This window comes from Urocitellus parryii, unplaced genomic scaffold, assembly GCF_045843805.1.
Source record: "Urocitellus parryii isolate mUroPar1 unplaced genomic scaffold, mUroPar1.hap1 Scaffold_37, whole genome shotgun sequence".
In the NCBI taxonomy this organism is placed as follows: domain Eukaryota; kingdom Metazoa; phylum Chordata; class Mammalia; order Rodentia; family Sciuridae; genus Urocitellus; species Urocitellus parryii.
Genome location: NW_027553327.1, coordinates 2,414,449 through 2,426,504, shown reverse-complemented (window position 1 = coordinate 2,426,504; position 12,056 = coordinate 2,414,449). Strand labels below are relative to the sequence as shown.

The following is a 12,056-nucleotide window of genomic DNA, read 5'->3' as shown; positions in this document are numbered from 1 at the left end:
GGCTGCCTATGGCTGGTAGCTGCCTTGTCAGTTAGGGATCCCATCCGTGGAGGAGCAACTGGAGGATCCAATGTGTGTTTTCAGGGGCACTTGGAAAAACTACTTGGGGAAATAAAAAGTGTTCATGATGATACCAAAGCAGCATTTGTCCCATGTCACCTGCCGTTGCAAACATTTATGTCAGTCTGAATGTTTGTGCCAGGAAGGGCCATGTGCATCACCATTTTACAGTTGAAAACACAGAGATTGAATTGCTCCTTCTGTCCCAGAATCTGGTGAGGACCCACTGCAGTCGCCCTGGAGCCACCTCAGAGCTATCAGAAAGAAAATGGTGGTCAGATAACCCTCAGCCCTTAATTAAACCACCAGTTTGGCTTCCTGAGCCAACACTCCCTTTCCAGTTCCCAGGGAGTCCTGAGAGCAGATGTCCTTCCTGACCAGAAGCTGTCCTTTCCTGTCTCCTCCTTCTGCCCATGCACACCCATGCACACCCATGCACACTCACTGTGGGAGTCCCTACAGTTTTCTAAGGATTTGCTCACAGTTCTTTCCTCTGGAAGCTAATCCACTCGGGTATTTTCTGCTTTGCCTTCTTACCCTGTGTGAAGACCGTTTCTGTGGCACCGAAACCTCATGACCAACTGATGTGTCTGTAAGTTGGTGTCCCCTGCTTTGGACCAGCAGACTCAGATCCTGGCTCTACAGACAGAACAGCCTGAGTGACTGTTCAGGGCTATGTTGCCACAGGGTGGGAACTTGTGGATGCAGAAGGCACTCGGCCATGGACACAGCAGGGCCAGGTCGGGGGACACAGGGCCTGAGCACACTTCCTGTCCTCTCCAGTATTCACAGATAGGGGAGGTGCTCCTCTTAGACACGTGATCCTTCCAGTTCATGGCATCTGGGGGACTCACCAGGTGGCCACATTAGTGGCTTTCTCTTTGAGCTTCAGTTTATGTCCTAAATTAGGGTTTTGGACTAAAACATCCTAAGGTCCATTGCACGTTTGCATTTCTGACCCAAAACTCCAAGGCACAAAGGCCCAGAGACTTTTGTTAGCAAAGATGGAGTGACCTTCACTGAAACTGGAAGATGCCCCTGACCTTTGACCCTGTCATTCCTAACAGCATTTTTTTTTAAATGCTGGCAGAGTAGGGCCAATATTCTTCATGTGCAATCTCTGTTTTCCTCATAGGGAATTTATAAGAAATGATACTGGATACATACTTTTTAAAATTTTTTTAGAAGTACTTGGACACAATACCATTATTTCATTTACTTATTTTTATGTGGTCCCAGGGCCTCGCACATGCTAGATGAGAGCTCTACCGCTGAGCCCCAGCTCCAGCCCCTGGATACCTACATTTCCTTTTCCTCCCCTTCCCCATATGTTGGTTTGACCAATATGTCATGATTTCTGTCAGTCACCAACCTCTGAGGATTGTGAGATTTCAAATAAAAGCTTGCATTTCTGGGTTCTTATAAACACTAATTGTCTTAGCTGTTTGATTGGCTGTGAAAAAGCACCATGGGCTGGGTGACCTACCAACAGCAGGAATTTCTGGAGGCTGGAAGTCCGAGATCAGGTGCCATCACAGTTGTGTTTTGTGATAGAGGTGTGATAGAGGGTGTCCTGTGGTAGAGGGTGAGGGCCTCTGGTATCCTCCTGGATAAGGCCCATTCATCAGTGCTCAGAGGCCCTGCCTTCTGGAAGATACCAACTTGGGACTTTTGAAGGAGACACAAAGATTTAGACTAAAGCACTTAGCAGAATCCAGCAACCCCAGGGCTGAGTAGAATCTTCCCTGCAAACACTGGGCTGAACTAGTGTCAGGCTGAGCTAATGTCAGCCTGCAGTGTATTCCCCATCCCTCCCTATAGGGTCACAAGCAGTCAGCTCTGCTCAACCCTTCCACCTCTGGTGTGGGGGGGTGGGACTAACAGTTTTCTGACTTTTGACTTATGTCCCTTTCTCCCCCTGCTCCCCTGGTTTTTTTCTGTGTTCCAGTGTTCTGAAAGAAAGCCATTCTGGCCTTGTAAAAAAGCAAACCATGCATTTCCATTTATTATCAAGAGCTGAGCCAAGTTTAAGTGCAGGCACCGTTTTTTCTCTTTTTCACATATTGGGAGTTCAGGACTTTTAGAGGGAAGCTTTCTGTTTTTCTGTTTTTTTCTTTACTTTTTTCTTTCTGTGGTGGTACTTATCAGACCCAGGGCCTCCTGAAGGCTGAACTACTACCCCTGGGGATACAGCTCTACTACTGAGCTGTATCCCCAGGGGGAATTTAAAAGAAAAAATTATTATTATATTTTTGGTATTGGGGTTTGACTCCAGGGATGTTTAACTGAGCCACATCATCCCCAGCCATTTTTAATATTTTATTTAGAGACAGGGTCTCCATGAGTTTCTTAGGGCCTCGATAAGTTGCTGAGGCTGGCTTTGAACTTGGGATCCTCCTGGTGGAGCACACTTGGCCCCAGGGTGGGGATTTTAGAAGACCTTTAAAATACTTTATATTGGGCTGGGAACGTAGCTCAGTGGTAGAGCTATTGCCTGCCATATAGGTGGGTTCCCTGGGTTCCCTCCCCACTACCAAGAACTTGTGTACATTGGGCTCTTAACCATGGGGACGACATTGGTGATGGTGGCACTGTGTTAATTCCATACATTCTATCCTCTCATTTGAACACAGCCCCATAATCCTGTGATGTTAGGTACCTCACCTTCATTTTACAGATGAGAAAACTGAGGCCCAGAGGTGGGGAGACCCGTCCAAGGTCATGCGGCTGTTTAGTGGTAGTTAAAATTTGTACCTACATAGGCCAGGGCCGCCTGGTGACTCTGAGACACTAGTGTTCAATCTGACCTTTTAAAATGGGAGGGAGAAAGACCCTCATAGTTATCCAATGACCTGCTAATGTTGTGGACAGTAGAGGAACCGCAGCTAGCTCGACTGTTTAGCAGATATGAAATTCTGTGATTTTCTTGTGTTGTTATTGATGTACTTGTTCAAATTCCTGTTGAGAATGCACATTTGTTTTGAAACCAAACCTGTCTTTCTTGCCTACATTTCAGTCATAACTAAGACATGGTCCGTTTTACTATATGAAACAGCCACTCACCACAGACCCTGTTGATGTTATACCACAGAATGAACGGAATGATTTCTACTGCTGGGTTTGTCACTGGGAAGGCCAAGTCCTTTGCTGTGAGCTCTGTCCCTGGGTTTATCACGCTAAGTGTCTGAGACTGACATAGGAACCAGAGGGGGACTGGTTTTGTTCTGAATGTGAGGTTAGTTCCCAACGAATGAATACATTACCTGCTTCGTTTCCTCTCTCTTCTCTTCCTTTGACTTACAAACTTTCTAATAATCCAGATAAGGGGAAAAAAAGATATTTCTTGCCTCCCACCAGCTCTGTCCTGGCCACCTCCCTTTTGGTCCAGCATCTGCCCCTGGCTGTGGTCCTGCAGCTCTTGGAGAAATGATCACATGGAATATTGTCTGGGTTCTTCTTCAGTCTTTGAATCATTTCGACATCTGCTACTACCTTTCTTCTTCTAGAATGCATGTCTTACACGATAACTTTTGAACCGTTAACAGTTCACATGGTCTGAAATACTCTTGTACAGCTTCTCTTGGGTGTGCCCTGCTGCATCATGAGGTCAGCAACCACCGCCAACCTGGGATGCCCAGTTTGGGCCCTGTGTTCTGGGTGGTGGCTGTGCCATCTGAGTCTTTCTTTCATACAACAAATATTTCTAACAGAGATGGGATAGTGCTCTGAAAAGTAGGCATGGATCACTTTCCTTTTAACAGAAAAGGACAAAAGTGAAAATAAAGTTAGAAATAATGAGTTTGAAGAAAGGTGCAAATTGAAGATGGGGAGTAGGGAGTTCAGGAGCCGCAGGGCGTTCTATTTTAAATGTCCAGGCCTGGAAGGCCCCCCTGAGATTTGAGAAGTACCTGATGGAGGTGGGCCCTGCTGCCGTCTGAGGGAACCTTCTGGGCAAAGGTGCGGCCTGGGCAGAGCAGGGGGACAGTGAAGGCAGCGTAGACTTCGTGGGTAGCCAAGAGCTGCTTGAAGCTAACCAGTCCCTGGACTTGCAGGGTTCTGAGGAGGCATCTGTTCTTGACCACTCTGGGACAAGGAGGCTCTTTCAAATGCTAAAAAGAAGAGAATCATCTGAAAGTCATTTGGTGTAGAATGTCTCTTGGATCCCAAGGCACGTTGGCCTAAGATTGCACATGAAGACGTGTCTGGGGAGCCCTGGAGGGGCTGCCTGGATGTTTTCTGTGGAAAACAAAACAAGTCACAGATAGTGTCCCTGCAGCTACTTCTGTGCAGGGAAAGGAGGAAAATAGAAAATATGTGAAAAGCAATCAGGCATCGAGTTGGTCTGGTGAAGACCCTGGGATGGCACTCTGCCTCCGAAATGGCTGGAAGGTGGCTGCTGGTTCCCTTGGTCACTCTTCCACGGAGACAGAGATGGGCTGGGTGTAGCCCACCCATGCCCGCCTGTGTTTGGAGCCATATCTTGTTCTGCTACACCTAGAGTGAGACCTGGACCCTCCACCAGTGTTCTTTGGTCCTAAGCGACTGTTCCCACTTGTTTCATCCCATTGCAGAACAGGTAGTGGTCCTCTAAGAGGAAGACACTTCTGGCATCTCTTTGTCTAGCAAAAGGATTTTATCCTCATTCTCCAGCTGATTTACCCTGGCCTCAGGGTGAGCTTCCGTTCCTCAGTTCCTATGCAACAAAGGCTTCATAAGGGCTTCATATAGCACTTCCAGGCAGTGCCAGTCGGGAAGTAGGAGCAGGGGGTGAGGGAGTGAGGGACAGTTGGGCATGTAACCCGAGTGTTCTCCTTGGGTGGAGCCCACCAACAAACTGCAATTCAGACAATCAGGACTTCTGCGTGCATGGTCCACAGCCTGATATTCTTCCAGGGTTGCCTGGTAAGGTTGGCGCTGGCAAGACTTGCTATTCAGGCTCTGGTAGCCCAGGGATGAGATGCGTGCATCATGCAGCCTTTCTAACTTCCTAGTGACTCTTGGGTGGTCCTTCTCCTCAACAACCAACCAGACACATCTAAGAGTTCCCAAAGAACTGAAGAGTGGAAACAGTCCAAATTATCCAAGAAAAATTATCCACGCTCCTTTCACAGATGGCTGAGGAACATTGCATGACTTAAGAGCAGATGCTATTTTTGTTGTTGCTGGGACATGGGCCTTCTGAATCCCCAAGATATGATATCACAGTCCCATTGTAGAATCCACTTTCCATCATTTCTCTCTGTCTCTTCTTTGATGGGACTTTCCCATGTGAAATGACATCTCTTGCCTGTGTGGACAGACAGGTAGATTCTGCCCTTTGGAAATGTGCCCATGAATCCCAAGTGAGTTCACATCAGTGCTGATGAACAATGGAGTCCTATTAATTATTAGTCCACTCCCACCCCCATGTTCTTCCTGCAGGGAGCCCTGTCTCTTGCCATCAGACAGTGCTGGGCCATGTTCCTGCACAATATCTCTGAGTCTCAAGGGGCTCGAGATAAGCAGCTGATGACAGATCATCTTGGGAGGAGATCCCCCCCCAAATGCATCGGTGACCTTCCCACTCACATCCCCTCCTTGAGAACCAAGGTTGGGATAAGGATGCTTTTCCAGATTCCCATCTCCCCCAACCCCCCCCAGATCCTGTCCCCTCTCTGAGCTGGAGACACTTCCTTGTAAGGTAGACAGTGGGCTGGTTGCTTTCTAATGTCTTCCCACAGATCCAGTATATTTTGGTCTGGTAGATTGGAGTCCTTGCCAAGGGAAACAGCTATTCACATTTAGATGGGAATCTCTTTTTATGTGTATGTTAAAAAAAAAGAAAAGAAAAGAAAAAGTAGAAGGAGAAAAACCCGTAGCTCTGTGATTTTCTTTTTTCTAACCAGATGTGTGCGTATGATTTTTGACTCGTAGAAGATTACAGTAGCAGAGTGCATTGAGACCCAGAGCAAAGCCACGACAACGCTCACCATTGAACACCTCTCCTACCTGCTCAAGTTTGCCATTCAAAAAATGAAACAGCCAGGGGTAAGAGGATTGGTCCGCCGATGTAAGCGTAAATGAAGATAAGACTCCGTTTAGTTCTGTTAGCAGCTTTCCGCATTGCTCGTCAGCTTTGCTTTTCAGATCCCTCTCCGGGCTCTTTGGACTTGTCTTGTGTGTTCCCATTTTAAATCTGTCAAGTAAACATCAGGTACGGTGCCATTCAGTGAGTTCTCTGTAGTGAGCTCTCCGTGTCCCCAAAGAGATTAGTCAGGAAATAACAAGAGGTTCAGTAGTCAGTGGGGCCTTAAAGTCCTAATGGGTTGAGAAGTAGAACTTCACAGCCTCTTGACCCTGAGGGCTGTGTGCTCCTTCCCTCAGCATGGATGGAATTCTGCTTCAGGGAGAGGAGGACATCCCTGTTTATTTATAACTGAGGTCTGGTGTGGAACCAGGGGGATTTCCATAATGGGTGAGAATCTGGTTAGTTCCGTCAATTGTGAAATGAGTTCTGCTGAACAGCCTTTCCTACTTTTGGAAACTGTATGACAGCAAGGCTGCCAGGCTTGGCTGTGCCCTCACATGGCACCCTGATGGGAGTGCCTGCCATACCCTAGGTGTGTCTGTTATTATTATGATAGTTTTCAGGAAAATGGCAGAGGAATGTCTTCTGTCAAAAATAATATGATGATACAATGGACATATTATGACTCTGTCTCCCTCCAGATGAATCTAAAGAATCTTAAGGATGGGTCCCTCCTTTATGATTTGCTTTCTAAGTCAACTGCATATGCAGTAGCCGAGTATCTCACTGCTTTTAGTGACCACTATGGTTTTGTTTCTTTAAACAAATAAAAGTTTTGCATTGAGATATTCTGAAATTTGTTATGATGAAAAAATTTAAGATGTGCCAATTAGATATTGAATTAGTTACCTATTTACCTCTTGAATTAAATCTCAATTGATGGAAGCAAAACTGTGCTAGTAGCTTTAGTTTAGTTAAAAAACAAAACATCTTGGGGCAGGGAAGGAGCTTGCCTAGTATGTGTGAGGCCCTGGGTTCAATCCTTGGAACCATAAGAAAAAATCTTTTAACTTCTTTTTTTTTTTTTTAACTGTGGAGTGATTGAACTTGATGACTATTTACAAAAAGACGGAGTGTTTAGATTTGTCAACTCTGTCAAGTTTTAAACCAAAGGACACATAGAAGAAAGCTTTTACTTTCTCACTCTGTTTGGTGTAAGGTCACTGATTTTGTTGAAATCTCCATTCTGGAACTCAGGGCCTGGCACACGCTAGGCAAGTGCCTTTCCCATGAGCCATACCCCTGCTCTGGAGCATTTTCTAAATTTACAGTGGTCAAACTTTCATTCTGGATTGAAGTGAACACAGGTGATTGCAAAAGGAAATCTGTCCCGATTCTTTGCTTGGGTATAATTTGGTATTTAATTAAATCTTTGGATTTAAAAAGAAAAAAAAAATTGCTAAATAAATCCTACCCATCCATCTTGAGCTGAGTCAAGTTAGAGCTTAAGCAAATGGGTGAAGGTAAAGACTTTTTGCACACTTCTTGTACTGAAGGCAATTTGACCTCTGAAAACAGGAACAAAACCTCACTGTCTAGATTTCCCATCGTATCAGAAACATCTGTTGGCACCCAAAAGACTTTTTCTGATGTGTCATCTTTAGGTGGTGATGAGTCCCTCTAGGTGTGGCCTAGCTCTAAAGTGACCCCTGGTGTGTTGGGACTCTCAGCCTCACTGGAAGGGGACAGAACCTGCTACTTGGGTGTATGTTGATAGTAAAGCAAATAACAAAACCCCAAACAGTTCATCTGGGCCCAGGATTATCAACATCCAGGCAGCCTGGGATGGTGGCCAGTGGAGCTGCCTATGGCCTCCTTCCTGGCAGTTTTGGAGAGGTTCTCTTCAGCTTCTCAATCCCATGTTGGTTGGAGTATGGTCTTCCTGGCCTGTGCATATGTACCTTTTCTCTTACAGACAGATGCATTCCAGAAGCCCGTTCCCTTGGAACAGTATCCCGACTACACAGAATATATTATCCACCCCATGGACCTTTGTACACTGGAAAAGGTTGGTCTCCGTCTCAGAGCCTCCTGTCTTGGCCCCGGATGTGGAGATGCCAAGGCAGCTCCTCACTTCCAAGTTAGATCAGTTTTATTTGGAGAGAAGAACTCTTGGTCCTCTCACTTTGTTTCCTCTGTGACGTCCTTCCAGAGGATGAGGGTGTCCTGGGAGATGTGCTCACTGCTCTTCTGGGAGTGATTCCAGCTTCTACTTGAAAGAGCCACACTTCTAGGAATTAGTAATTTGATCAATTTGAGCCTTATGTCCTCTTCTCTTTCTTTTGGAGGTGCTAATGAGAGCAGCAGGAAGGAAGAAGAGAACATTTAAGTCGCTAGGAAACCTCCAGATTAGCAATAAGGACGTGGTTTCTTAGAATTGGCTTCTCAGACGATAAGGCTATTTTGTTAATGCCTGAAGGTGTTTTTCCAAGTTCATGCTAAAATTCCATGGTGAAAATTATATTTGTAACACTTTAGATTGTGCACACCACCATGGTGCTGATCTCAATATGGGTAATGAAAAGTATCTATGAAGAGGACACATTGCTGGGTGTGTTGGTGCACACCTGACATCCCAGTGACTCAGGAGGCTGAGGTAGGAGGATTGCAAATTCAAGGCCAGCCTCAGCAACTTAGTAAGACCCAGACTCAAAATGATATAAAAATGAAAAGAAGGACTGGGGATGTGGCTGAGTGGTAGAGTGCCCCTGGGTTCTTCCCTAGTAGTCCCACCAAAGAAGAAGAGGATACATTTTTCATACTGTTGGCATAGTGTTGTGTGAAGTGGGGATGGTGATGTGTGCTTCCTTGAGTTTTCAGGAGGCTCATGTGAGACCTGTCTTTATAATAAATACAAAGAGAGAAATCAACCTCTTCTAGGAAGGAACCTTTTAACAAATGACAGCTGCGTTAAGATGACAAAATTCAAGTTCTTGTGATGAATTCAGTGGTGAATTTTTTAAAATTGGGTCATAGATCTCCCAGGATCATGAGAAATGAGTGGATGAGCCTTAATCAATTTGGTGAGTGGTGGTGAGAAGATGGGGTGAGGAGCAAGTGGTTCTGCTGGGTATGGAGCCACTGCTTTCTGTGCCCCGTGGCTTCTCTTCTTAGAACACTAAAAAGAAAATGTACGGCTGCACAGAGGCCTTCCTAGCTGATGCCAAGTGGATCTTGCACAACTTGATCATTTATAATGGGGTGTGAGTGGGCGAGTGGTGCTTAGAGAGGGCACCCCGTGCCTGGTGTGCACTCTGCTGCCCCTCGCAAAGAGCCGGGCTGCAGAGTGGAGCATCAGGCTTCAGGTGACCAAGGACACTGTGTGCACATGGCCGTGGCATGTGAACGAGGCCAGTGCGACCTGCATGGTAAGGCATGAGCTGATGTCCACTGCTCCATGATGTGCGGTTTGCGCTCTGACGGTCATCTCAAAACTCCGTAATTGAAAGGTGGAAATGTCAGAGAAATGCACAGGTTCATGAGCACGTTCAGTGACTTGAGCACTTTCAGTGACTTGGACGGTTGCAGGTCCACACCTCAGGTCAGGTGGAGGCTTTTCAGTCCATCTCCTGTTTCTGCTGGAGCTCCGCTATCCCTCCGTGGCCTAGAGTTCCAGATGGACAGGTTGGGGGTGCTCTCAGTTTCAGGGCGCACACCTTGTGTTGGGATTTGGCATGACCGAGGATCATGCTTTTGTTGTTGCCAGGTGATCTTTCACCTGATCAGCATGCCGCGCTCGGTCCCTTCCCCTGGTTAATGATGGATGATCCTGCGGTCTCTGTCTTGGAGTTCCATCTTTGGGTTGTTGTGGAGGAAGCTGCTGGGACTCCTGTGTTGCCCATGGTCTGGGCAGGTGTGCCTGTGGCTCTTGGATGTCTGGTGCTGGACCATCGAGTGGGTCATCTTAGCTTCAGGAGAACTCTTGTCCAAGTGTGTGTGCACAGGGCTCATGTCAGTGTGCTCCACGGGTGGGCATGTGCTGTCCAGCTGCCCCACATCCTGGCCCTGCCTAGCTTTTTGACATGGCCATTCTTGGGTGACGTGAAATGTCTCCTATGTCACCAGGGGTTTTGATTTGCCTTTTCCCCATGGCCAGGAACTGAGTCATCATTTCATGAACTTCACAGTGATTTGTGTGTTAGGGTGAAACCCGCTGACTGTTCACTCAGAAGCTGGGCTGTTGCACTCTGTGGCTCACTGCCGGTGTCCTTGATGTGCTGGATCTAGTGCTGACGGTTGTGTTCATGGATTTGGAGGATGGAGCCTTCTGGCCAGAACTGAGGAGAATTTCCACTGATTTTCCTCTGGGCACCTTCCTTAAGTTTATTTTCTGTCTGCCTCTGGCTAGGCAGGTCTCCCTGTCCTGCCCACCTGGTGCCCTGGTCTGCAGGTCAGCTTGTGCTTGTGCTCGGTGGTGCCTGCTGCTGACCCTCCACCTGCCTCTACCTCCCTGGCCTTCCCTGTGACTCAGCCTCTTGGCCTCTAAGACTCCTTTCCTGAGGCCCCAGGCCATTGGAGGTCTCTGACCTGGGCTCTCTACTGGCCTGGCTGCATCACCACGATTCCCGAGTGGTGCTGTTTGTATGTGCTTGATCTCTGCACCCGGAGGTGACTCCTCCAAGGGTGGGTCTGACTGTTGTTCCCTGTGAAAGAGTGGCCCAGTGCAGACCCTCAGCCAGCATTCCAGGGGAGCTCCCTTAGCAGGAGCCCGCATACTGCATTGTCAACTCCTCAGCCACAGGGCCAGGAGATAGGGGAGGCACTGGGCAGTGAGCACAGAGAGGCCCATCGAGCATGTGAGAGAGTGAGTGGGGTAAGAGTGAAGGAGAAGACTAGCAGCCACAGGGATGGCCAGTGAGGCGAGGGGAGCAGGGACTTCTGGTTGTTTGGAGAGGCTGCTGTTGGTAGCTCCTGGGGATTGTTGGTTACAGGGTCATCAGACCTAAGGAGTTGAATATCTAGGTCACGTGTGTGTGTGTGTGTGTGTGTGTGTGTGTGTGTGTGTGAGAGAGAAATCTCTTTGTCAACAAATGTCAAACTTCTGAAAATATTCGAAGGGTCAAAGAAAACATGACTTTTTAACCATTTCATCCCCTGCTTTAGAGCAAAGGTGAGGATTTGGGTTAGACCTGTCCAGGTCTCTGCTTTGTTATGAGTATCCTGGTGGAAGAACCTGACCTTGTCTTAGTTGATAATTGAGCTTGAATGCTCTTCCCTGCTTGTTGCTGGGACTCCTGGAGGACTCTTTGGAAGCCCCTGGCCCAGCCATGTGGTGACGTCCCGGCTGCCTTCTTGGGTTGCTGCAGTCTGGGGTGACGGGTACAGTAAGGTTCCTCTCTGGGACTTTTGAGCCTGTAGAAGATAAAACCTTTTTCAGATATTAATCCATGATCTGAGGAAAGCCATACCAGTTGCTTGGTTTTGGAAATGACCTTGAGGCATCAAAGACTGGTTGGTCTTGAAGGGCAGATAATTGGAACTGACATTTGAAAGCAGAAACTTTGGTCAGCTGCTGGAGGAAAGCGAGCTAAATGTTGTCAGGGGACATCTAACTGCAAGGCGGGGTGTTACAGTGTTTCCAGTAGAATTAATCCTATTTTCTCATTCCCCTAGGAAATCACAAATTCACGCAAATAGCAAAAATAGTCATCAAAATCTGTGAACACGAGGTATGTGTTTCCTGCCAACCTGTAAACCCGTCCAGAGCAGGGTGCTGGGATCTGAAGGCAAGGTGGGGAACCGTGGCCACCGTGGGCTTGGTTGAGGGGCCGACCACGTCCCTGTATCTTGAAGGAAGTGAAGGCGACAAGAGAGGGGCCATGGTGTGATGAGCACCTTTGCCTCCCGGTGGCCTCAGGGAGAAGATGCTCCTCTTTGGTTTTCTCCCTGAGGTTCTGGCCACCGCCACGGTTCTGAGCTCTTTTCCTGG

At 47.4% G+C, this 12,056-nt stretch overlaps 1 protein-coding gene across 21 annotated transcripts in view; it reads left to right on the top strand.

The window, feature by feature from the left end:
• Positions 1-12,056, top strand: part of LOC144252070 (phosphatidylinositol 4,5-bisphosphate 3-kinase catalytic subunit delta isoform-like) — a 132,174-nt gene that overhangs the window by 89,795 nt on the left and 30,323 nt on the right. For 17 of the 21 annotated variants that reach the window (XM_077794614.1, XM_077794611.1, XM_077794608.1 and 14 more), the window contains 2 exons: positions 5,946-6,087; positions 8,043-8,135. The exons of 2 other annotated variants lie outside the window; for them this stretch is intronic. The gene's annotated coding sequence lies outside the window, so the exon portion shown is untranslated. Of the gene's footprint in view, positions 1-5,945; positions 6,088-8,042; positions 8,136-11,740; positions 11,797-12,056 lie in introns of all 21 variants that reach the window. 2 more of the 21 variants (XM_077794607.1, XM_077794613.1) reach the window with 2 other exon arrangements.